Source organism: Medicago sativa, chromosome 7 (genome assembly GCF_051527215.1).
Source record: "Medicago sativa cultivar Bolivia chromosome 7, Bolivia_mono, whole genome shotgun sequence".
Lineage (NCBI taxonomy): Eukaryota > Viridiplantae > Streptophyta > Magnoliopsida > Fabales > Fabaceae > Medicago > Medicago sativa.
The window spans coordinates 60,464,608-60,492,339 of record NC_140755.1 but is presented as its reverse complement, the minus strand read 5'-3'; the positions used below and the strand labels follow the sequence as shown (position 1 = coordinate 60,492,339).

The 27,732-nt window shown below is 36.2% G+C and overlaps 1 long non-coding RNA gene across 1 annotated transcript; it reads right to left on the bottom strand.

Annotated features, from left to right (window-relative positions):
- Nucleotides 1-164: 164 nt before the first annotated feature.
- Nucleotides 165-27,296, bottom strand: LOC146907328 (uncharacterized). The gene is made up of 3 exons (XR_015019648.1): nt 26,924-27,296; nt 393-518; nt 165-271 (listed from the first exon to the last, which is right to left on the bottom strand). It is a non-coding gene; the product is annotated as an uncharacterized LOC146907328 (long non-coding RNA).
- Between the last annotated feature and the right edge of the window lie 436 nt (nt 27,297-27,732).

Below are 27,732 nucleotides of genomic sequence, written 5' to 3'. Positions count from 1 at the left end.
AGTACGAGATTCAAGAAATAGTTACCTAGAAGCAGAAAGATGGATAATAAAAAGCAACAAAAGGCATGCAGGCGGCAGAGATTCAACACAACGGGAGGCTAGGTTTAGGTTACTGTAATAAGCAATTTTTAGGTTTAGGTTTAAGCTTAAATAGTTAGGTAAATTATGTAATTTCTTCGGTACCTTCCCCAGCCTCAACACTACCAGCATCATCGTCAACAGTCTCAAATGTTGCTTCATCACTTACCCCATCTGACAAGCCTTCTAGTCCCTGCCACAACAAACAAAGCTTCAATATAAGTACCAAAAACAAAATACAATAATATTGGTATTTAACAAATTTTTTATACTATACGAAGAAGAAAATACAATAATATTGGTATTTCTTATACCTCCACAGATGCAACAGATTCATCCATCTGCATATTCTCTTCAACATTATTTTCCATCTCAAATATGTTCAAACAAGAATGTCACCTTTCGAATAGTTAAATGTATTGATGCTCCTTTTCTATTGCCTACACATATTATGGCATCCATGTTATTTTCAAAACAAAAATTTACAAATAAATTTACTCAACTTCTTAAATACAACCATTGTCATAAGTTAATCCTATATGAACCTTATTTTTTTTCAAATAGCATAAAAATATTCACGCAAACTAAGACCTCATATACATACAGTTTCTATTAAACCCACTCCACAAATGAAAGCATTTTGTTTAGGTGGTAGAATTTGTAAGTGTAACATCCCGCTCGTCAGCTAATGGAACATTATCAGTCAAACGTGTCAGAGGACAAATGTTCCTGAAAAATAAGTAACGGGGAATGATTATCAAACGATATCAGTCAAGTATGAGGTTATGTATCAGTGCCAGGCCAGACGCAATTAAGCCGCAAGGGCTATATAAGGCCAAAAAGGCCATTTTCCTACCATTTTTCACTTCACTTTCTCTCTCTAGGTTTTGAGAGAAAGAATTTCTCTCCTCCTTCTCTCTAGCCACGCCTCTCTCTCTACCATAATCTTCCAAACTTCCTTCTAATGTGATCAAGCATGGTTTTTGGTGACTTAGCAAGCAAGAAACTAGTGGAGGAAGAGATTAAAGCATGGATTGGATGAAAAGTTAAGGATCAAGAATGAATCACAAGCTAGGGTTTGAGCTTGAAGCTTGAACGAATTGTAAGAAACTTGTTTAGGTGAATTCTATAGATAGTTTACCACCTTTGGGTTGTGTAAATTCTTGAAAGAATGAATGAATTATGTTAATTAGGGGTTTAGAACCCTAATGCCCCTTTTTTCCAATTCTTGTTGATTAGATGTTAAATTGTCATGAAATATGTTTATGAATGTCTTTATATGTTGCTGGATGTTTATGGTGCATTGCAGGATCAAATTGGACGAGTTTTGGGTCAAAATTGAAAAATTTGCACCACAGACCGAAAGAAACTCGCTATTAGCTCAATTTTCGCTAATAGCGAAGTTACCCAGATGAAAGTCGCTATTTGCTCAATTTTCGCTAATAGCTAAATTTCCAGAACCTGCTCAGAAAAAGTTAGCTAATAGCAAAATTCTCTATTTTGGCCTACTTTCTTTTGGCTGGTTGGCCTATTTTAGGGCCGATGGTGCAATCCGAACTCTTTCTTTCATCAATATACAACTTTATAACCCCAAAACAACATCTAAACGATGCACATAACATCAATTGATTCTTGAAAAGAAAATCATGGCAATCTTAACATGAATGGCAAAGTTGGGATAGAGAGTTTTAGCCGAATACTCAGGTAGAAATGAACTAGGAAAGGGATCAAAAGTAGAGCCTCGACATAGCTTTTCGAGAACTAGATAGTTTAGCATGAATTTATTTATACTAAGATGTGAACGATTAGATATCTATTCATATAGGAAGTTTAGCAAGCATATAGTTTACCTCTAGTGAGATTGTTTAGGGATCTGAGGTAAAAGAGATAGCATGTATAAGTTTATCCTTCATGCATGTGCAGACCAAGACTTTAATAATGATGTAGGTGTCGTGTCCCTTATGTTCCACACTAAGTTGGCTCAGGGGGTTTCCACTAGGTGAAACAGGATTAGCCGTAAGGAAACCGTGCGTCACTGAGGGAGTTCCGATACTACCTTAGATAGGTTTTCATCGGTTAGATAGGGATTGTGCTCGGGTTTACTCCACCCCGGGGCTCTCCGTAAAATGAACTCAGATAATGTTGTTATTGTTCAACGCTAACCTCTAACTTAATGAATGAACTTGATTTTCATATGAAGTTAGAAATGTTTATGTTATGTTATAGAGCCTTGACGTAGATCATCAAGAACTAGCGAAGCCTTGACGTAGATCGTCAGGGACTAGTATGATAGCAAAATGATATGTTGTTAGACTCAACGTATTTATGCAATAGAGCATGTAGAGAAGGTTATGCTGATGACGATCTTAGGTTTTCCCTAATCGTCCGGTTTAGAATCGTGTCATGATTATAGTATGTGTAGGCCTCGATGCGTAAAGCGTACCTTGGCATTACGGTATTAGTTCCCCTTTAACCGCCATGACACGTATAGTGATAGCAAGATCTATAACAAGTTAAGATGAGACAATGACGACCCTAGAATGCACGACCGTCTAAGTATGCAAGTCCCATACACGTATAATCAACCGTCAGGTTGTATTGTAGACACGTGGTGACCGTAGGTTTTTCCCCCGAGGTTACCTATAGCCTAAGATTAGGTAGAACTCACTGAGACATTATGTATCATCCCAATCCTTATTTATTTCAGATAAACAGGTTGGAATGCAAGCTAGTAGCCGGATGGATATTTCAGCAGATGCTCGTTCGTACCGCTGAAAAGGGAATATGAATTTTCAAGGATGTATTCACTATGCATTAGATGAGATGTATTGTATTGTTTTGCATGAACGCGTATTCTTGTATTTATTATTCATTCGAAGTAATTATTGTTGTAAATTTTAATGTATCCAGTACTATAGATAACGCTCATGCTAAACTTTCTAGATACGTCTAGTATGGGTGTTACATTAGGTATCAGAGCAGGTCGATTCAGATCATGCCTTGGGTCATTAAGTTACAACTAAAGTAGGGGGACCATTGGGATCCGGGTAAATGTTCTGATTGTTGTTGTTAGATGAGCCCGATCAACTCAATTTAACATTCGACAGTTAGGAAGGATGCCTGAGGGCCGTATAGGACCTAGGAGGAATGAAGTATGTGATGAAGTTGAACTAAGAAGTGAGAACTCAAAGCGAGTTATAGTAAGAGTTTGATCGTGTCAGTAGGTAGCCGGTGAACTAAGCAAGTAGAAGTGCAAGTCCTCCGGGAATGCAAGGCCATGTTAAGATGGAATGTTCCGACAACTTGGGTGAGATGTTGATGATACTTTGTATACCCGTAAGTGAAGAATTGGGAAATATCTAAGTATGACCCGGAGCTACGATAAGAGTCGTTGTTGGAACGGGATAGTGTTATAGAAAGGAATTTTATTATGGAATGTAAATATAAGGCTATAGGAATAGGAGAAGCCGACATAAGATGAAGAAAATTGGTAAGCTCTTAGGGATAGTAGTATGGATAAGGTTTTAATGTTGGATGCTAATTGAGACGACAGAGAAATATATTAAGCCATTTGTAGTGGAAAAGTTAAGGATTTAGGTTAAGAGTTAGAACGACTAAGGCATTAATTTCTAACGTGCTGAGAATTGCATCGAATGATGTTGATGCTTGCCATGCATATGTTATAAAATGTTTTTATGATTTTGGGAATGACTGATGTGCATTGGGTTACTTGAGAAATAATATTTTCATGGAAAAGATGTTTTCTGGAAGACTGAGCTGAAGAAACTCGCCAACAGCGAAAATTTCGCTAATAGCGAAATTTCTCCAGAAACATTCGCTGATAGCAAACCTGGGCCGAAATTTTCAGTTTTTCCGAAAACTGTCAGTTTGTCTCTATGGTCTGTAACAACTATTGGGGAGTTATCTTCACAATATTTTATGCAATAAACACCCTTTATATCACCAGGTAACGAATGCATATCACATCCTAAGGTTTCCAAAGGAAAAGACATGAGCAACTATTAACAAAATCGATTCGGTTTAAGGTAACTTTGGAAGTTAATGTGTCAAGAGTTAAGAAGGAGCTTAGACCAAGAGTTTAGAGGTTTCGGTATTTGGAATGGATGTTACGGATATGAAGACATGAAGTAAGGAGTTAAAGTGGTGAAGAGTTATGTGAAATCACAAAGTTCTCAGATTTTACGGAGTTATGAGTATCCTTCGAACCTATGTTTTGCTTGATTGACTTGCTAAGGCTCGTTAGGATGTTGAATCATAAAGTTTACATGATTTTAGAAAGATATACGCATATGGGTGATTGAAGTTGACATTTTGAATTTAAATGAAATTCTGCAGGTACCGGTCTGTTACGACTCGCGTAGAGAGGGCTAAACTCACTGGAACCAAAATTTGATGACATGGTTGTGTTGTCGACTCATTCCGTGGCTTTAGGTTAACGACTTGGACCCAGATTCATTATGTTTTTATAAATGATGGAGAATCATCAACGCCAATAACCCGTGTGTTAATTTATGAAGTTTTCTTAAAAGAGAGAACGAGTAAGCATTAGTATGATTAAGCAAAATATAGTATGCGAGAATACAAAGATGTGCTCTATGAGTTAAGATTGCACGAGAACAAGTGTAAGTATGGCATTGATATGTCAAGAGGTAAGTTTACCTTGAGATTTAATCTTACAAGCAAAGGGTAGATCAAGGTTGCAGAGTTGATTGCAACATAGAAAGTCTTGAGAAGAGTTCAAGAAGATATTAATGAAATGATAGAAGGAGTGTGAGGTTTCACTCGTCTCAACGGATTAGAGTATTGGTTAAAGCCAACCGGTGGGAATCAGAGTAGCGCAACGAAAGTTAATCGTTAAGTTTTGATGGTATCCAAGGAGCCAGGAGTTTGCTGTAACACCCCGAAAATTACATGTATTGATTTAATGAAGTTAATTAGAAGAATTCTTGATTTTGTTTATTATAATGGTGTTATGATGCTAGAATATTATGTTAGATATGAAGAAATAGATTTATGATGATTAATGACGTGCTAAGAGGATTATTATGATGAAAGCGAAAAATAAATAAAGTAATATAGAGGCGGCGGAAGGTGTAGAATAGAAGTTTTAATTAAGCGGGGGAGGGAGAAGTAAAAATAATGGAAAATAAAATAGAAAGAATAATAGTACGAGGCTAGCCCAAGTATAAATAGAGAATTAACAATCAGAGGTCTTTCTTTTGCTGAAACGTAGAAGCAAGAGAATAAGAGAGAAGAGGAGGAGAAAACCCTAGTTTCGGAGAAGAGAGCCGGAAAGCTGTGACTTCGAATATTCGAGGTAAGGGGGAGATTCTTTGCACTTTAGGGTATCTTAATCTATGATGGGATTGTTGTATTAAATTTTAATATGTTGTTGCTGTTATTGTGTAAATTTGAATGAGATAACGAAGATGAATGAATTAAAATACGATGTTGAAAGATGAGAATTGAGGGAGAACTAGTTTAGGTTTTGAATGGAGTTTTTAGCCTTAAAAGAGTGGATAATCCGGTAGGTTAATGAAGAATTAATGTTCTAATGATAGAGTAATAATAGGGTGAAGATTAGGGATGTTTTTGGTGAATTTAGGATAGAAAAACGGAGCCAAGGAGGCTCCCTTGGCAGAAAATCGCAGAAAAATCTGTGATTACAGCATGTCTGATGCTGTCGAAAACATGAAGCGATTCCCATGATCATGAGGCGATTTTGACAGAAATCTGTAATTTCAGTATGTCTGATATTGTCATAATCATGAAGCGATTTCACATATCATGAGGCGATTTTGACAGCAAGTGTCAAAAAGTTTTGCTATCAAAACATAAGTTAAAATAAAAAGAAGTGATCCTTAGATGAGAGGGGTTTAATTAAGGGTCATGAGAGTAGTTTCATAAGCTATAATATATTCAAAATAAGACCAGTATCAAGAGTATTAGAGGAGAATAAAGGTGAAGATAAGAATAATTAGAAAATCAAGAACTATAGCAAACCAAGAATACTAAGATAGAAGTCTAAGGTAGTAGACGACAGTAAAGATGAACTAATACATGACGATGAGATCTTGAAAACTGAATAAGTTAGTCGCATAGATGAAAACCATTATGTGGGGAATGGAATAGTGAAAGTCGTAAAGAATGAGAATGAAGGATATAATGTATCTATAGAAGTAAAAGATGAAGAGAACGAGGGTAAATTAAGAATGGAGGTGGGATCTAAATATGATGTTGGTTTGACAAAAATGTAAACTAATATGTACATATGATGTTAACCGATGGATGCGATATTCACGTTATAAGATGATGAGGTATGATGATAGTATAAATGTCGAATGATGATGATGAACGACGTAAATAAAGATGCTTATGAAAGACTTAACGGGAAAGTAGAGGGAGATGTAAGAGGGTTATTCATGAACTAATAAATATGAAAATGATAGTAAATTATAGTAAGGGATGAATATAGCGACGAGGCTTTATGAAGAGTGTGAACTTAGGAAAGTTGTCTGGTTGATGCGGAAAGGAGTCAAGGTAAAAGGGTAAAGATAAAGACACGATGAGGCGTAGGTGAATGAGGATTAGAGAGGAGTAGGTTAAATAAAGAGATGTGGTGAAAGATGTGATAAATATCGAGTTACTTATGATTTATGATACAAGATCATAACAGTAGAAATAACGAGGATGAATTTAGAGAATTGATTACAATGTTGGGGTTATTAGGATGAAATGTAAACTGAGATAGGAAGTTGTGAACAAATGAAATGAACAGCGTGAGGGGTAGTAAGAGCGGTGAGTCAGGATATGAACCTAATAGAGGAGAGTAAGATGAATGAGAAGGAAGGTAAGGGATAAGATAAGAAAAGATGATTGTTTTAGGAATAGTTCATAAACAAGAGACAAAGATAAAGAAGAAACTTAGAATAAAGATTGAGTCTAATGATTTAAACTATACTTTTAAAGGTACAAACCAAGTAAAATTAGTGTATAATGTTAGAGGACTAAGGTAATAGACGATAATAATGATGAATTTAATAACTGATGATAGGGTCTTATGACTTAATAAGTCTAGTTGTATGGACAGAAGTTATTAGGAGGAAAGACGAGGGAGTAGTAAAAATCATAAAGACCTAGGATGAAGGATAAGGTAGGTTACTAGGAGTAAATGGTGCAAAGAATGTAGAAGAAACCAAGGATGAGTGTAGGTTCTAAACATGACATGAGTTCTAATAAGAGAATGAGTTAGATATAATCAGATGAACATATGATGTTAATTAACGATAATGTGTTAATGATGATGTATAACGACGTTATGATTGTTAAAATGACGAAAGACGAAGAATGACGAAATTGAATAATGACGAATGATGAAAAATGACGAATGACTATGACGTAAAGATGATGTGTTGTTTATGTGTCTTTCTAAATGATGTTTGGTGAGTCTTCATGCATCATATCATACTGCATAATGACGAATGACGAATGACGAATGACGAAATGTATGTTTCAGTAACACATCTCTGAACTACATTATTATGACGATAGGATCCGGTACCGGCATGCATGTAGGTCTAGGAATGAAGTACGTTGCATATAGGTCATGATAGGTGAACTGTGATATGTGCTAATGATGTGAATATGGTATGTGTTAAAGGTGTGCATAAGATGTATGTGTTAATGATGTTTATGAAATAAATTGTATGAGTATCATGAGGAATGATTGATGATGATATGATGAATAATTGATGACGATGTGAATGAAGGACCAATGATGATAAGATTATCTGCTTTATTATTCATGTACCCCAATTATATGTTATGTTGTGAATTCTCACCCCTTTGTTGTTGTTTGTGTGTTTTGGTGTCTGTATCCTTGGGGTACAGACACTCAGGACAAGGAGTTTTAGCTTTGCGGGACGCTCAGAAGGTGGTAACGGGGATATACTCATGTAGTTATTATTTGTGATATAAAGTAGTCGAATAAATACGTGCTCTGATCTGTAACACTGGGTTGGGTTAAACGTTGAATGTCCCTGAATTATGAAGTTTAAGCACTTTGATGTTTTATGCTATTTTTCTTAAATAATTTTGAAGACAAGATATTTTATAATATTGAAATTTTTATGAAGGATCTTCCGCTGTTGTATCTGATTCTTTATCATTTTATTACATAGTAAGATTAATGAATGTGTGTGACACCCTTTTTACTTAAAACCATGATTATTATTATGTAAAATTATCGTCGGGAATTAGGGTGTTACATTTGCTAGTAAGAATCTTCGTAAAGAATGTTTGGTGTAATAATACAGTCGGTATTGGTTATGGTAAAAGTATTAAAGGATGTGCCTTCACCTAGGTAAGGTAAGAAAGACTAGAGTCACCACAAATGAAGTAATCCAGTTACCTATTTGGTGATGACGAGTACGTGCAAGAGCTGATAGTTAGTTAGGGAGAGTTTGTACAATGACAAGAGAGATTCACGTAGGAGTCGAAAGGTTCCTTCTTGTGACTCAAAGTAAAGATCGAGTGATCAAGTGAATTAACCGGTATTCGAAGAAGAAGTACCATACAGGAAAAGGTAACAACATTTGAGCCATATCCGAATATAATGTTTTGAAGAATCAAGTTCAGTGTCCCTGGAGCAAGGGAACGAGATATATGTGAAGCGATGATATGAATACCAAGATGACGAGCATTATATCAACGATTCCGTAACATAATAGGAACCAACAAAGGCTTAGAGAAAATAAGAAGAGCACTAGTGGAGTCACTCTCTAGCCATATATTACTCCAAGCTTTCTGGGCAGCATACTCAAAAGCAAGAATGATGCCTAAAACCTCTGCATAAAATACTGTCTGCATGCCAATATTACAATAAAATGCACCTCAAAAGGTACCCAAAGAATCACGAAACAGCCCCCCACAAGCCGCATGGCCACCTATAACTGATCCGTCTGTATTAACCTTCAGCCAAGGAGATGTAGGAGCCTTCCATAAGACCGAAATTATGTCCTTGACAATTCGGCAATTAGGTGAAACCGCAAATGAATCAAGAAAAGGAAAATTCGAGAACATACACTTACCTTTTGAAATATTACCTGACATTGCGATAAATGAATGAATACGGACTTTGGCTGAATGAAAAGATGGTAGCACATTTGAAAATCTCACCGCGTTACGAGCCCACCAAATCGTATGAAGAGTCTGCAAGATCGCTGCTAGGAAAATGTCCGACACTTGAGATGAACATCTAGCTGGCCGACAATGAAGAAGAGAATCTACCGATGAGGAGTCAATGACACAATGAAGTTTACCCCCAATCCAGTCCCAAAGCCTTGAAGCAAAATCACATTGAAGAAAAAGGTGATCCGAACATTCTGATGTTTTCATGCATAAACTGCAAACCGACACAACAACGCAGCCACGGGATCGAAGATTATCATCCGTGGGCATCTTCCTATGCCAAAGCCTCCAATAAATGAAAGAATGTTAAGGAGGTATAGCAGCATTCCAAATGGAGGCCGCCCAAGGCATGGTTGTAGCTTGCGGCCGCAAATAAGCACAAGCCAACTTTGAAGTCAATGTTCCATTTAATGAATGTTTCCAAACCAGCACATCATCGAGCTCTGTACGAGGAATAACAACAGCCTCTAAACGCTGTTTAATGTCCCCAAAATCAGCAATCACTGCAGGCAAAGTCCAGGATCCATCTACAATAACTTCCGACACCGTACCTTTCAACTGTCTGTGTAAACCAGCAGAAATACTCAACAAATCCACAAGAGGTTCACCTAACCAATTATCCGTCCAGAAATGAATATTATTTCCCGTTCCCACAATCCATAAAGAATTCCTCAAGACGGTACCAATATGAATTTTAATACCCGACCAAACCGAGGATTTGTAATAACACATGGAAGGTTGACCATTTTTGAAATAACGCCTTTTAAATAAATTAGACCACTGTGACTCCCTTGCAATTAGATCCCAAGAAAGTTTCAGAATTAAAGCTTCATTAATCAAATGCGTAGGTTTGATGTCTAACCCACCTTCATCCCACGGACGACACATAACTTTCCACGAAACCGTGCACACTTTTTTTGTAAGGACATCACCACTCCAGATAAAATTTTTTATCCAAGAATCAAGTAACCGGAGCAGCCTTCGAGGCCAAAGATAGACATGAAAAGAGTACACAATCATTCCATGAATGACTGATTTCACAAGTTGCACACTGCCCATAAATGAAAGAATTCTTCCCTTCCAAGTAGCTAATTTATTTTTTATCCTGTCTGTAATCATACGGAAGTGAATTACCTTAGGTTTTCCTTTAAAGATGGGGCAGCCAAGATACTGAAAAGGAACCGCGCCCAAAGAGAAGCCCAACATAGTCGCAATCATGTTTGTCCGAGATCCAGACATATTTCCTGTGAAGAAACGACTTTTTGCATTGTTGATAATTTGCCCCGAGACCTCTGAGTATCTTTTGAAAATACTAAGAAGCTCCCGAACATTACTCTTCAGCCCTGTACAAAAAATCAAAATATCATCAGCATACAACACATGTGTCGGAACCACAGTTCCTCGACAGAAAGACATAGGGATAAGCCGCCCCCTAGCTGTAGAAGCCGAAATAGCTCTACTAAGGACCTCCTCTGCAAGACAAAATAAAAGAGGAGATAGTGGATCTCCTTGGCGCACCCCACGGGAGCAAGAGAAAAAACCCACTGCCTTTCCGTTGACCAAAATAGATAACCTCGCAGATTGTAAAATAACAAGAATCCAGTTGATGAAAATATCAGCGAAACCAAAATTATGTAACACCAAGATCAAAAAATTCCAATCCAAAGTGTCAAAGGCCTTGGAAATGTCAACCTTGAGTGCAATATTGCCACCGTATTGCCTTTTGTCTAGCGAGTTTATTGCCTCAGATGCCAAAATAATGCACTCAGAAATGTTACGGTCACGGACGAATCCCCTTTGTTCAATAGAAATTATCCGAGAAGTGATGCCGGCAAGCCTATCCGCCACAATTTTAGTAACAATTTTAAACTTGAAGTTCGCCAAAGCTATAGGCCTATAGTCACCCATAGTCTTAGCCCCTGGAATTTTGGGAATCAACACAATCATATTGGAATTAATGTTAGGAGGTAGAGCACCACCTAAGAAAAATTCATGCACCGAATTAATCACATCTATACCGACAATGTCCCAAAAAGTTTGATAAAAATGTCCACCAAATCCATCCGGACCCAGTGCGCCATCCGCATTAAGAGCAAACACCGCCTCTCGAATTTCCTCATGAGAAGGAAGACTCAAAAGCATATTATTATCCACACCGGAAACCAGAGAAGGGATGGTTTCATCCACCAGAGTATTTTGAGCACAATTGTTGTCCATGCTAAAAATTGTCTGAAAATAAGAAAGAATATGCAATTCGATAGCAATGGGATCAGTTATAACATTATCACCATCCTGTAAGAGAGAAATAGATTTTGTCGATGCCCGGATTTTAGAAACCATATGAAAGTAGGCAGTGTTACGGTCACCACTAACAAACTGCTGATGACGAGCCTTCTCTATCCATAATTGTTCCTGAATATTAAGAGCTTTTGTCAGTAACAATTGCGCCTCCAAGTCCTGAAGATAAAGATTGTCAGAAAAACCTCCAGTATCAATCAACTGTTGTATCTGATTAACTTCATCCATAGCCAACTTGACTTGTCTGTCGACATCCCCAAAAATTGTCCGGTTCCAAATCTTGAAAGCATTTTTCACATTTTTTAATTTAGAATGTAACCGAACCATGCCTTGACCACGCACATCTTTCGACCAAGAATCAATCACCAGCTGCCTACAACCTTCATGCGTTGTCCATGCCTTAAAAAATTTAAAGGGCGATGCATGCTTCACCGTGGAGTAAACAAGAGATAATTGATAAGTGCCAAGAAGTGTTAAATTCATGTTGTATTTCATGAACTTTTTGTTACTTGTTTTACAAGTTATTGAAGGAAAAGCCGAGAAATAAGTGTTAAATTCCTTATTACGCTTTATATATCTTATTCTACTCTTTTGTGCAGGAATTTGCCTCAAGACACTGATCAAAGACCAAAAATCATGAAAAAGTACTATTTGGGCAGAAGTTGATCCAGGAGGCTTAGCAACTCGCACTCAAACTCGCAACTGCGAGTGCCAATGCGAGCAACTCGCAACTGCGAGCTCCCTTACTCGCAGCTGCGAGTTAGGGCGGTTTGACCTCCTCATTTATGACGTGGCAGCATATCATTGGTCCAGAGAAGCAACTCGCAATTGCGAGTGTTGTAGCTTGCAGCTGCGAGTTCAGGCAGGGCAGAAGTCTTTATATAGCCACTTGCTACTCTTTGAAGAGGATCTTGGCTTGATATTTTCTTAGTTTTTCTCTTAGGTTTTAGTTTTAGATATTTTATAGAGAGAAATAGGGTAGATAATATAGAGTGAGAGTGGTTTTGGAAGTTGGATCTTCATTCCTTTGTTGAGACATCACAAGTGTAATGGTTCCTTCCTTTTCAATCCATCCTTGCAAGGCTTCCATGATGATGTGTAGCTAAATACCCTTTGTTGGGATGAGAGGTACTTGATCCTTGCTAAACATGTAATCTTTTGATATTGCAATATATGGTTCTAGCAATTTATATTCAATATTGTTGTTATTCTTGTGTTAATGCTTTCAATGAGATTCAAGATGCTTTGGACACAAACTCTTGAATCTAGAGCTAGAGTAGCAATATATCTTAGTTTAACTTACTTGACATCTTTGTTAATCTTGTGATAATCACCATAATCAAGAGTTAAATGCTTTTGGATACTTAATCAGGCTGGACACGGTCGATTAGGTTATTTGATCGACTTTGTTATCGTTTAAGGGATTTGGACACGAATGTTTAAACGATACCTTAGAGTTAATTATATCACTTTGGACACGAAGGATAGTTTAGAATTGATTGTGATAATGTTGTTTATAAAGCTAGAATTCGTATGGATCATTAGGTTACGTGTGACGCTTGGTTAAGGAACGCTACTCCTAACAAGTTTCAATCCTTATTTATCTCAACTTTTACTTTTTGCAAATTATTTTAGCTAATCACATTTCAAACAAACAAGTACTCTTAATACTTTGAATGATAATTGATGTTAAACTGTCATTGATAACGCACTATTCCCTATGGAGACGATACACAAATACTTATCTTGTTTGATGCAAAAATTACAAACATCAAAATGGCGCCGTTGCTGGGGAATGGTGTTTAGTTATCATAGATAGAATGAATGATTTATCATTTTAAGCATTCGTACATAATCCGTAAATAGTTTTCATTTCTTGATAGTTGTTTGTACTAACCCCTTGTTGATAAACACAGAAAAGTTTCTTGTTAGTTGTTTCCGTTTTAGGATCATCACCTAGCCACAATCATGGCTGATCATGGTTATAGCAACTTATATACTCCACCCGAGTATGAATCCTATCAACAATATCCGCAACATTCTTATGAAGATGAAAGATATTCGGTGATAGAAAATACTTTGAATATCTTCATGCAACAATCCATGATAAACATGCAAGATACCAACCAAAGATTGAAGACTTTATCACTTCAAATTGAGTTGATTCAAGCACAAATCATGGATAACCAAGCCAACAATCAATCCACTCTTGGACAACAAGAAAATAATCCAAATATGTTTGAGAAAGTTGGAGAGATTGTTGAAGAAGTTGTTGTTCAAAATGAGGAATTTACAACTGTTGATATTGAAGAAGTAATGGTGGTTGAGAAAAAGGAACGGTTACTAATCAAGGAAGACTTAATGGAAGTAAGGAGGAAGAAAGTGAACAAGGTAGAAATTGATCGGGTAAATGATCAAATTTGCACCTTGTTCAATAAACCAAAGCTAGGGAGGTCATGGACTCCAAGTCATTTGTTCCTAAAGTTCATGAAATTCCTACCAAAACGTAGGGTTTCGAAAGATGATGTGTTATCCGTCTCATTTTGGCCACCCTAACGAAAAAGGCGTCGAGCTAACGACCTTAAACAAGCGCTTGTTGGGAGGCAACCCAACTTTGTAAGTCTATTTATTGTGTTTTTAATACATAATTAGATATTAGAGTCATGTGCATGCATCAAAACATCCAAAAACAGAAGCCAAACAGAGGGCAAAAGTCTGAACCATAATTACTCGCAACTGCGAGTAAAATAGCTCGCAACTGCGAGCTGAGTGGGTTTTGACCAAGTTGACCACCAAAACACTCGCATCTGCGAGTAACTCTGCTCGCACCTGCGAGTAGCTGCAGTTTTGGCCAGTTACGAAAATCAATGCCACTAACTAGCAATAACTCCCCTCACCCACTCATTATCTCTTCATTTTTTCAGTTTTGTTTCTCTCACCACAAAAAAAAAAAATTCAAAACTTTCTTCTCTCAACACAAACCCTTGTCAACACAAACCCCAAATCATTCAAAGTTTCAATCAAGTCCAAAGCAAGTCAAATTTCATCTTCCAATTCATTTCTGCACTTGTATTCTTTTCAATTTCAGGTTTGTTGCTTGTACCTTTTAACAGTAAATACGTGAATGCACATAAACCCTAGGGTAGAAGATTGTTTTGGGAATTCTGAATCTGTACAAATGTCACCCATATTATTGTGATGAAATAGAATCTTGCATAGTTTGTAATGTTTTTCACTCTAAGCCACATCTGTTAATAACTCTTTTGTAAATTTTTTAAAAAAATAAAATGAGGGTTTTGTGGGACAAATTCGATTTTATGAACCAATGCATGTTTTATTTCATCTAATTATCAATACAGGGGTCGTAAATGTTTTGTTGAGGGTTAGAACACATTGGTACTGAACAAAGTTTGAAAAAAAATTCAAGTTTTGCCAATTTCTGGGCAACTCGCAACTGCGAGTGAATTAACTCGCATCTGCGAGTAGCAACCTGAACTCGTAACTGCGAGTGCATCTGCTCGCAACTGTGAGTTGCAGCAGAACTTGCTGCATGTTTCTGTGATTTTCAACTCTTTGAACCTGCATTTGTTTTATTTTGTTCCATACTGGTTTTAATTGTATATTCTATGTTGTATGGTATTTTTCTGCTTGTTTTGCAGGCATGGCACCTAAAAGAGTTAATACGGGTAAGAGAAAGCAAGGCGAGTCATCCGTACCTCAACCCCCACCCCAAAACCAGTCCTATGATAGGGAGAAATTCCTGTCTAGGTACCACCAAAATAGGTACAATGCACTGCTAAAACAGTCCTTGTGGATGGAAAGGGTAGTTCAAATCAAACCCGAGGGACCATATGGCCACTTTCATAAACTTTTCCTTGACCAAGGGTGGACCAGACTTCTTAACCCAATTACAAAAATCAATGCTGAATTGGTGAGAGAATTATATGCCAATGCCCTTCCTCAAAACCCTCAAACCGACCCTTTCACTTTTGAAACCATTGTGAGGGGTAGGACAATCAAGTTTGATCGTGATGCCATAAACACATTCCTAGGAAATCCTTTCGACCTAGATGTTGAGACTGAGAATGGGATTGATGATTTCCATAACAAGCAAAACCTAGGCCATTTTCTCCTTGATGAGCACCACGATGAAATTAAAAAGTTCATAATGTTAGAGGTGGAAACCTATGACAAAAGTGATGCGGGGAGAGAGAACATTGCCCAATACAAACTCATGAAACCACCGGCCAAACTTATCTTTCGGTTCCTATTACACAATGTCAAGCCCAATAGTCATATGGCCGATTGCACCGTTGATGTTTGCCCACTAATTTATTATATTCTCAAAGGCATCAAGGTAGACATAGCCCGAACCATTGCTTGGCAACTGAAGTTGGTCGTGCTTCAAGGCCATGGTGAGCCAAAAACCCGCCTCTCCTTTCCTGGTTTAATCATGCGTCTAATCAAAGACACCCACATGCGGATGCCCTCTGATTATCATGAAATAATCAAAAACCCCATTGATGATGCCTTCATTACCCGTTACATCATGGGTGAATCTAAGAAGGATAAGGGTAAGGGTAAGCAAGCTTCATCTTCTAGGGCACCTCCCTCACAATCCGAGCAGCCCTCTGCTGATTTTGATTTAGCCGGCTTTGCTCAGTGGGAACATCAGAGTAACATGCACACTTGGAAGATGCTGGAAGCCACCAACCGAGCTAATATGTACTTCCAGCAGTCTCAGTATCTGATGCAGCAGCAGTTCGGGTACCCTCCAGAGATCATGGACCAGTTTATGACACCTCCTGCTTTTCAGAGTTACGTGAATTGGCCTGAGGGCATGCCAGGTCCCTATGGAGGGGTAATTACTTTGCAGGTCATGAGGATGCGAACATGGAGGAAGATGTTGGTGGTGATGGTAATGAGCAGGATGATCCAGAGCTGGTCCACAGTGCTACTTCAACCCCCCATGGGTCAGATGATGATGACATGCAGTCTTGAGGGGGAAGAAAAGATTTGAAAGCTAGTCCTTTTTGAGTGATATTTTATCAAGCTTTCGATCAATTCTTGCTGTCTTCCTTATTTTATTTTGCTTTCTCTTTTGTTAGCTTTGAACAATATTTTGTTGGTTATTTTTATTTTAGCACATGAACTTGTATTTTGTTACTTAGTCAGTACTTTGTTAAGTATTTTGGTTATTGATGTATGGTAACTTTTGTTTCGTTTTAATTAGTATTATGATGTTCGTATTTATATTAGTATGGTTTAATTTTATTTTGTAGTATAATAATGTGTTAGCATTTTTCAAGTACTTCATTTGGTTTTAATTTAAAAAAAAACTGTGGAAGTTTCTTGCGTATCACCCTTGCTTAATTTCAAATCTCAGATGATTGATAATGATTCATAGTTGTGATTAAAACGCAAGGCCAAGGTACAAGTTTCCAGCTTTTCTAGGTTTTTACTCGAATATGGAACGAGTACTTTGTACAAATTTCATTTCATTTAGTTTTTCGCAATAATTTATTTATTTGTGAACCACTTAGTTCTAGCCTAAAAGTGAGGAAACCTTAAGTGTTTGTACATATGCAAGGAGACCGGATTCATTGTTTAACTCAATTGTGTTATTTTAAATCCAATAATTGTTTTTAATTGTGTGAAGGCATGGAAGTGATCAAGGCACATTTTTGTTAATGAGTGAAACATACTTGACCACAAATAGCCTACCTTGTGAGTAGAGCGAGTACTTGCTAACCCACTTGAGCCAAATAAATCGGAGTCATCAATTATGAACTGTCAATTCATAAGCATAATGCTTGATGAAGTTGCCTTTAAATTTTTCAAAATTCAGTTCATCTTTGACGCACTTTAGGACTCTGATATGTTTTTAATTGTTGAACCCTAAAATTTCATTGTTTAATTGTCCCTTTTGCCTTAGAGTAAGGGAACATTCAAATAGGGTGTATTTTGATTCAAGTTGGGGAGAGAAGGTAGATGTAAATCTTATGTCAAGTATAATGATGTAATTTTATCTTTGATCAAGACAACATGTTGTTGTAAATACAAAAAGAAAAGAAAAACAATGTGTACATGAAAAGAAAAAGAAAAAGAGAAAAAGAAAGAAAAATCCAAAAAGAAAATAAGTTGTCAAGATCAAAGTTTGTCATGTTTAAGCACCAAGGGTTTGTAATGATTGGTAGATAAGATTGTGAATTTTAATGGTTAATACAAGGAATGTTCCTCTTTGATAGGCTTTTTGATTTCAATTGCCCCACATATGACATTTCTTTTGTAGCCAAGCCAAGTTATAACCCTCAAAGACCTTTTGATCCATGTTTTTATGCCTTTTGAAATGATATTTGGATGGACACATAACTTGATTGGAATGTTAACTTGATTTCCGGATGTGTGTTCATAACCCTCATTTATATGTTTTCAATTGTTTATCTACTTTCAAAGAAGTGTAGGTGTGGTTCTTAAATAAATGTATTATTGTTTTGAAATATTTGACATGAACTTTGTACTTAGGACTCATCCCATGTTAGTAGTAGAATTTTAGATTAGTTGGAAACTTAGACTTGCCCGCGCATTCACTTTTAAATCATTCATCTGAAGATGTTTCCAAAGCCTGTTGTACTTGTGTCTTGTCATTTACTTGTTTGATTTTCAATCTTTTGTTTGAGGACAAACAAAGGGTTAAGTTGGGGAGAGTTTGATAACTGCCAAGAAGTGTTAAATTCATGTTGTATTTCATGCACTTTTTGTTACTTGTTTTACAAGTTATTGAAGGAAAAGCCGAGAAATAAGTGTTAAATGCCTTATTACGCTTTATATATCTTATTCTACTCTTTTGTGCAGGAATTAGCCTCAAGACACTGATCAAAGACCAAAAATCATGAAAAGTACTATTTGGGAAGAAGCTGATCCAGGAGGCTTAGCAACTCGCACTCAAACTCGCAACTGCGAGTGCCAATACGAGCAACTCGCAACTGCGAGCTCCCTTACTCGAAGCTGCGAGTTAGGGCGGTTTGACCTCCTCATTTATGACATGGCAGCATATCATTGGTCCAGAGAAGCAACTCGCAATTGCGAGTGTTGTAGCTCGCAGCTGCGAGTTCAGGCAGGGCAGAAGTCTTTATATAGCCACTTGCTACTCTTTGAAGAGGATCTTGGCTTGATATTTTCTTAGTTTTTCTCTTAGGTTTTAGTTTTAGATATTTTATAGAGAGAAACAGGGTAGATCATATAGAGTGAGAGTGGTTTTGGAAGTTGGATCTTTATTCCTTTGTTGAGACATCACAAGTGTAATGGTTCCTTCCTTTTCAATCCATTCTTGCAAGGCTTCCATGATGATGTGTAGCTAAATACCCTTTTTTGGGATGAGAGGTACTTGATCCTTGCTAAACATGTAATCTTTTGATCTTGCAATATATGGTTCTAGCAATTTATATTCAATATTGTTGTTATTCTTGTGTTAATGCTTTCAATGAGATTCAAGATGCTTTGGACACAAACTCTTGAATCTAGAGCTAGAGTAGCAATATATCTTAGGTTAACTTACTTGACATCTTTGTTAATCTTGTGATAATCACCATAATCAAGAGTTAAATGCTTTCGGATACTTAATCAGGCTGGACACAGTCGATTAGGTTATTTGATCGACTTTGTTATCGTTTAAGGGATTTGGACACGAATGTTTAAACGATACCTTAGAGTTAATTATATCACTTTGGACACGAAGGATATTTTAGAATTGATTGTGATAATGTTGTTTATAAAACTAGAATTCGTATGGATCATTAGGTTACGTGTGACGCTTGGTTAAGGAACGATACTCCTAACAAGTTTCAATCCTTATTTATCTCAACTTTTACTTTTTGCAAATTAGTTTAGCTAATCACATTTCAAACAAACAAGTACTCTTAATACTTTGAATGATAATTGATGTTAAACTGTCATTGATAACGCACTATTCCCTGTGGAGACGATACACAAACATCAATAACAAAATTAACCCACGTCAATAACAAACATCAATAACAAAATTAACCCTTGTGATAACGCACTTATTTATCTTGTTTGATGCAAAAACTACAAACATCAATAACAAAATAGGATTGTGATCAGATTGATGACGGACAAGAGCTGAACAATTAGAACTGCGCCAAAAATTAACCCAATCTTCATTACAAACCGCCCTGTCGAGTCTTAGAGCAACATTATCATCACCAAATCTACCATTAGACCAAGTGTAAAAAGAACCCAAAGTTGGCAAGTGAGAAAGAATATTAGCATTAGTCCAGTTCAAAAAATCCCCACAAGATAAAGGAGGGGGCAGGCGCCTTCCCCTTTTCTCATGGGCACCCAAAATAGCAATAAAATCTCCCATAAATAGCCACGGCCCTTGGAAACAGCCTTGTAAATGAGTAAGATAAGCCCAAAGTTGTCGACGCTTCACATAATAAGTACTAGCATAAATTGCAGCAATATATACAGTTGACTGATAACAAGAAATCTCCAGAGCAATGCATGATGATAACAAGAAATCCACTGTTGAAGTTTAAGAATTTTATTAAAAAAAGGGGATACGATTCTCGAGTTATGCATGATGAGATTCATACTCTCTTATGTCATGCTTGTTAAGTGATGACGATACTTGCTATGATATGTCAAGCTATGATTTTTAATAACTTGTAGAATTAAGAAAGGTAGTAGGGGACTTGGACACGAAGTTTATTTTAAAAATGATATTTTTATATTGCTAAAATTGATGACCCACGTCGTAAGCGTGTAAACTCATATAAGACGTGCAGACTTTAGGACCAACTCGTCATTGGTGAGCTTGGGACGAGATGTAAATTTTTTTTTTTCAAAATATAGTGATTCGTCCTATGGTTCTACAGTACTGTTACGGATTCAGTTTCGCAAAATTATTTTAAAAGATTACGCACCAATTTGTTCCAAGAACCCGTATACCAATGTTTAGAAAATTCCTTGAAGCAGAATGTTAAAACAAGTATCGTTATTATCTAACAAGATGTGACACTTGAGAGTATGTATGATAGTATAGAAACTAAGGTTTGTTTAGAATACTCAAGTGCAAATGGACTAAGTCGGAAGTTTTAAGAGCATGTAAACTACGAAACTGATTAATGGATGTCATGTTGTTTTATCTTGGTTTTCGGGTGTCAAACATTGATTACGTTTGAACCTTTTTAACCGGTGATATCTTATTTTTTCTTGGGAAGGGAAAAAGTAAGCAAAACCCTTGAGAATCGAGGTCCGGGAGTTGTTTTCGCTACGGGAAGGTGTTAGGCACCCATAACGACTATAGTATCCTATAGGAACCGTCTTTACTTTCTACGCGGGCGCTTTATTTTTAAATGCTATTTTGAAAGATGATATTAAGCCTAAGAGTATTCTAAGTGAAGAATTGGAGGGAGAAGAATGTGTTTGAATTTTTATTTTATTTGAATTGAAGGAATTTTGATTCCTTGCCTACGTACCCTTTTAAGGGATCAAATCCACCGTAGTTCTCTCTCAAAAATATTTTTGTTTTTGTTGGTTGATTTTAAGTTTAAAAAATGGAATTTTGAAGAATGAGAGAGAGAGGCCTCAAGGGCATAAGATTGTGAAATTGTGAGGTTGAATTAGTTATTTTTCAAAAGAAAGTCAAAGTATGATTAATTTCCATTGAAATTTGATTAAGAAAATAAAGAGAAAATGCAAAGGAGTTTTGACTCCTATATTTTTTGGAAAAGGTTTTCAAGTGATGTTGTTCAAGTTTTTTTTGGAAGATTGATTTTTCTAAGTGTAAATCCTAAGCATTCATCTAAACATACAATCCTAAACATACATCTAAACATGCATATCCTAGCCATACATCTAAAATATCTATGTGATGTGTGTGCATGTGTCGGTGCTTGTGTCGGTGTACATTATTAGAGTCCATTGTCCTTATTACATCATTGGCCTAGATACATTCTATGGTCTTGCAAGGAATTAAAAGTAATATTACAAAATACCTAAATTTACATACTAGTTCTTGGCAAAAAATTAAATTGCAAGAAAATAAAGGTGAATATGAGATGAGATGGGGATGCTTATGAAGTACTTATAGAACAAGAAATGAAAGGTTAGAAACACAATATAGAGAAATATCATGATGATTATAAGCAATCAAAAGGCTATTAAACACGTAACTAGAATTAACAAAGAAAAGATGCTAAATACACCTAAAAGTTCACTACAAGATAGTGGCAAGTGTAGGACCTATAATTCCCATATTATGGCAATTTTATAGAGCATTTTTCCTTCAGCCATAACATGGAAATTAAGTGAAAACAATCAAGCCAAGCAATCATAGCAAGATTTTAGGTGTATTCATCACTTTATTTCTACATTTTTTATCAAGATTCAAGTACAAACTTAACAAACGAACAAGAATGAAAATCACATGTATTTTCCACATTTTGGAGGTAAAAGTTAATATGCACAAATTCAAGAAACACACACAAGAAAGGACTATGCAAGAAATACATGATTAGTTTGGAATTTTTCTCAACACTTTAACAAAAAAAAAAAAGAGAATCAATGAATTAACAAAGAAATCAATATATTTTCACATGTTTTAGATCCAAACTAATCATGTATTAATACTAAAGACAATTAGAATTAAGAAGAAATAGGCATTGCAAATTTTAGAAAGATTCTAGTGCAAGATTCAATCAAACAGGGGGGTGCAGAAGCACACATAGGGATTTAACAAGTAAAGTTGTAGAGATGCAGAAAACAAGATAAGCTAATAGGCCCAAAGGAAAACGGGTTGGGTTCGGGTTATGGAGCAAAAACGGGTTATAACCCCTTCTTCCTCGTCTTCCCAATCGTTCCACACTTTTTCTTTGTTTCTCAAACACGTTAAAACTCCCTCTAATCCTCTCTTCTCTCAAATCTATCTAAATCTTAGAACAAACAACACTCTTCTAACCAGGACGAACAAAGCATGGATGAGGATGATGCAAGGCTACGCGAAAACACAAGTGTAAGCTTCGTCCAAAATTCAGAACCATCTCAAATGAAAAAAACAAGGCATCAATCTGATCTTAGAAAGCCATTTCAAACACATTGTTCACAAACAGAAGCAGGATAAACACGTCACAGGTAGATTCAAAGCAATTCAAAACAAAAGATTGAAGGAAGCAAACCCTAGGATTAGATCGGAGAGGATTCCGTAGACTTTGCGAATGAAACCCCAACGGAGTTGATTTTTTCGCCGAGAGAGAGAGACCTGGGTAGAGGGTTTCTCCAGATTCGATGTCCAATTCAACTTCATCTCTTTTGATACTTGTGTAGCCTCGTTTACCTTGTTGATGCGGTGGTTGCTGATCGAACATCATCATCTTCTTCGGAGATCTGGTTAACCGATTCGTCTTCTTGCTTCTTCTGGATTCGTCACCGTCCGGAGCTTCGCGCGTTCACACTTGAATCCGATTTGTTACCAGACTAAGATGCTTGCTTGAACACGAACGGTTTCGAACTGTTGTGGCTGGATTTCGATCCCTTTCCATTGATGATAGGTTCGTTGTTGTTGAACTGTTTGTTTGGATCGGTTGAATACGCGATTTGAAAGCTTGAGTCGATTTACGGCGAGAATGAAGGCTGAAAAGTTACTTGTGATTCTTGTGAGGATTTGCAATGAATTGCGGTTTTTGATTGTGCAATTTTTGTAAGTAGGTGAAAATTGGTGGAATTGGTGAATTTGTGATGAATTTGGGAGGTTATGGAGGTTGTTATGGTGGTTGTGGAGGTTGAAGGTGGTGGTTATGGTTGTTGAAGATGGTGGTGGAAGTTGGTTATGGTGGTTAGAGTGGTGGAGAAAATTTGTTAGGGTGGTGGAAAGTTAGTTAGAAGAGAGGGAAAAATAGAGAGAAAATAATTATGAAGTTTATGATTTTTTTGTGTATTTGTGAAAATGATTAGTGTAAAAAAAATGATTAGTTAATTGATCCTTGACCATGACTCATCTATTTATAGGTGATGAAAGGGATGTTGAACCAATGAGGGAATGCCACGTGGACTGGACTTGTAACTAACATTGACTTTGACTCTAACAAACTTGAAAAAGGATTAAAATGCAAATAACAAAAGTACAAGGACCAAAATGAAAATTAAAACTAAAATTGAATTGAAAAGTAAATTGAAAATTAACGTAAAGCGAGACGATTAAAAACAACAAAGCAAATTAAAATGAATCAAAAATTTTATGTGAATTGACCAAAATGCCCCTAGGGACTAAATCGACCTAAAATGACGCAAATGCAAATTTTTAAAATGATTTTTTAACAGAGAACTAAAGCAAGAACTTATTTAAACCAAATGAAAAGACTCAGAAACAATTTTTAGAATTTAAACAGGGTTTTAACACATGAAAAGACTAAAATACCCCTAGGGGCTAAACTCACTCAAAATGACTTCAAATGCAATTTTTGCAATGGATTTTGACATAGAATTGAAATGAAGACTTATTCAAACCATTTGAAAGGACTCAAACAATTTTTAAAAGACTGAAAGAAATTTTAACATAGGAAATGACTAAAATGCCCTTTCATGTGAATTTTGCAAGTAATATTGAAATAAAATGCAGAGAAAGATGTAATTGATCAGAGACAGTTCAAATGACTTGAAATGCAAGGAAAGAAGAATGGAGCTAGTATTTTTAGGTCCAAAATTAGGGTATAACACATGTGTATCGGCATAATTGGAATTCATTCTCTATACCAAGTTATATGAGTTACCCATGATTTCGGGTGCAATGAGATTGTGAAGAGATAGAAAGGTTTCGTAAGACTTTGAAAAGAGATGAGAGACTTGTAGAATCATTAAGATAAGTAATGTAAGTAAGAGGCATGAGTCTCAAGGTACAGTAAGAAATATGTATGAACTAAGTGTATGCATGATAAGATGTCTTAGATTGCGTTTAATAATAAATCTATGGAAAGCGAGAAATAATAGGATCTTCAACAATGGTGAAATTATAGTGGAGGAAATAAAGGTCGTATCTTGGCGGTGGGGTCTAACTCGGCTGAAGACTCAGGCGCGTTTGTTCTACGAATGGTGTTGGAATCCGAAGGACTGCTTTTGGTGTTAAAAAGGTGGAGACACAAGCCGGTCTGTGTTTTTTAGGTGCTGTTTGGGGCTGTTTACATTTCAGGAGGTGCGGGAGGGAGGTAGTAATTGTGGAGGTCTGCCGTTAGATGTTTTATGCAGTGACAGTAGGACTTAGAGGCTTAGATTTTAGTGCTATCTAGGAGGGCTAGTGGTGGTGTGCGTTATTTATGTCTGTGTGTGTGGCATGAAATGTGTTAGTAACTTAAGAGTGTGGAGTTCTTTTGGGGTAGTAACCTAGTTTACTGTCTTTTTTCCTCATTGTTATCAAGGTGTTCTGCTATTATGGCACCTCTTGTTCTTTTTCTTGCAAACTGTGGTGTCTTTTTCACCAAGTTTTGCTTAATAAAATTAGAAGATTAAAATAATAATAATAATAAATCTACAAAATACATTTATTAAGCACTTAATAACAAATCTAATTTTAAAGCAAATGAGTAAATATTAAGAAATACTTGCAACAAAAATTAAGTGTAGAATGTTCAATAGTACTTATCTTTGGTGCGAGTAAAATGATGTGAGTATAATGGAACTCGACACAATAATGACACCAGTGCAAGAGTTAGTGCAAGAGTTTGAATTTAAATAATTTATGTATGTAAAATATTGTTAGACAAAGAAAAATATGATTGGTTGCCATTAGCCATGCAACGAGTCTGTGATATTCATGCAACAAAGTTTTGGAACATGTAGCATCAATGTATATGCATTTGACATTTTTCCTCCTCTAACTTTGACCCAACAGAAAGTTACTTATGCACATGAACCTATTTGTAACTTATCTCAATTTAGGCTAAATTGTCACTATCTAAGATGAGTCTGTATATGAGGGAACATTTTAAAGTAGAGTTTAACAAAGTGCATTGTGATGTATGGCTTCTAAATCTCTATATCCATATAACTTCTTATTTTCACCTATATTTCTGGCTCTTTAGTGTGTTTTTTCCTAACAGAAATGAATTTTATTATAAAAACTCAAGAACAAGATGAACATGAGACTATGAAACCAATGCATTCACCCTGTTAACATAGAGAAAGATACACCAGAAAAAAAAAATAAAGGACATGCATCAATAGCGACGCTTAAGAACTCCAACAACTCTAAAAAGCTAAAGGAACACAAACAAAACAACCCGAAAAACTCCCATGTGAAGGACATGATTCTGCAAGCAGTACCGAGATATATATGTAACAACAACACTTCAGTTCTGTCAAAAAAAAAAAAACACCAACACTTCAAATTGAAGTTGTGTACAATGTCTGAGACATGTCAGTGTCGACATCGACGCACATGGTTATATTCAAATAGTTCACTTTCACAATTTATTAATGGTGTCTACATATCAATGTCGTATCTACTATCTTGTATCAGTAAAGACACATTCTAGAAAGTTGTGAACAAATACCATCCACAAACCATTGGCTGCTCAATCAATCAACACAAACAAACTAATCTACTGAGCCCTTGAAGTCCCACAAAAATCAAGTCCATATAGTGTGTGTGTGTGTGTAAATATATATGTATGTATGAATGCTGATGCAATCAAACTTGCAAAATATTCTAGAGTAGATAGTCAATTCATCTCGTAAAGGTATTAACCCTCCAACTTTCTTTAAATATGAAATCCCTTTCCATTGCTGAACTAAAACCAAAACAGCCACAAGTAACAACAACACTATGTATTGCATCTTACATGGTCTATGATCTCTTTAGTGTTTATGATGCTTCGATTATGTTAGTCTATGTAGCGTCTCTTTAAATTTGTTATACCTAGTTCATGAGAAAATAAATTTCTTTAAAACAAACAAAGAGTTGTAGTCATGGACCTTGGAAAAAAAATTTGTCCATACAACAAACGTGAACAGTGTAAAAGAAGCATGCTAAATTAATTGAATAGACATTAGAGATGGCTACTTGTGAGCTTGTTGTAACTTGCACCTTTCACGAACCTAATCCAATGTAAAGGTCTGAAGCAAAAACTCTAACAAATTTCAAAGGCAAAATTGAACACAAAAGGAATCTAAACCATAAATTACAAGGAACCAAAAACCAACATGGTCAGAAATTAAAACTAGAAATGGGTAAAAGGAAACCCAATTTCGTGCTCGATCTCTCCCTCACATTATAAAACCAAATTCAAAACCATATATGAAGATAAGGAAAAGGTAAACTCACCGGTGGCCAACGAGAAAGAAAAATGGAACTGATCGTTCTTCCTTTCCGCCACAGATTCTTAGCACAATTGCGGCGTGAAGTGAAGTGAGGGAAACAACGTGATCATAAAATTAAACGATTCACAGATTGTTGGGGTGGTTGCAAATGCTTTCAATTTGATGATATTTGATTTCTACTTTACCTTCTGATTTTGACTGAAAGGGGGAAATTACGGTTTGTTAGTGAAGAAGAAGAAGAAGAAATTAGTTAATTTTAGGGTTTATGACTTGATTTTCTAATTTTGATGGTTTGAGTGTAAGAGTGGTAACTGATTTTGGAGAGGAAACTGATTATTGAGGAAGAATTAAAACACGAATTGTAACTCGTTTGAAATCTGTGAAGCCCCGATACTTCAAAATGGATGACGTATCTGCACCGATACCTGCCCGATACTTAGGTATCAAGAGAGTATCCGAAGATTAAATTTTATTTTTTAAAAAAATAATTATCCAATACTTCCCGATACGTATCAGGAGAGTATCCGATAATTATCATGCACCGATACCTGCCCCAATATTTCCCAATTAACGTTAACTAAAATAACTTAACCGTTGAGTACCGATGTGTTCTTTTTTGGATATAGTGCTTCTTTTTTGGATCGATAAGGTATAACACTAACAGTTATAGTATAACACTGATGGTGCTCTTTTTGGGATATATTATGTATGTAATTGACTAATCATCACTCTCTTAATCGTCAATATTATTTATATTTATATTTATGTTGATGTGCTACAAGCCTATGAGTGATTTCTTTTGTTTGTTAATAT